Genomic DNA, 213 nt, shown 5'->3' with positions numbered 1-213 from the left:
CTCCAAGGCCCCCTCCCCATCCAAGGCCCCCTCCCCAGGCCCCTGCCCTTGCAAGAGCCTTCTCCTTCCAAGGCCCCCTCCCCTTTCCGAGACCCCTGACCTTGCACGACCTCCTCCCCCTCCGGGACCCTCTCCCCCTCTAGGACCCCTTCCCCTGCCTTCCAAGACACCCGCAGAGCCCCCCACCCAAAACAAACCTTCCGGAGCGCCGCC

The sequence above is a fragment of the Protobothrops mucrosquamatus genome, unplaced genomic scaffold, assembly GCF_001527695.2.
Source record: "Protobothrops mucrosquamatus isolate PMUCROS unplaced genomic scaffold, P.Mucros_1.0 scaffold640, whole genome shotgun sequence".
NCBI lineage: Eukaryota > Metazoa > Chordata > Lepidosauria > Squamata > Viperidae > Protobothrops > Protobothrops mucrosquamatus.
This window is presented reverse-complemented; position numbering follows the sequence as displayed.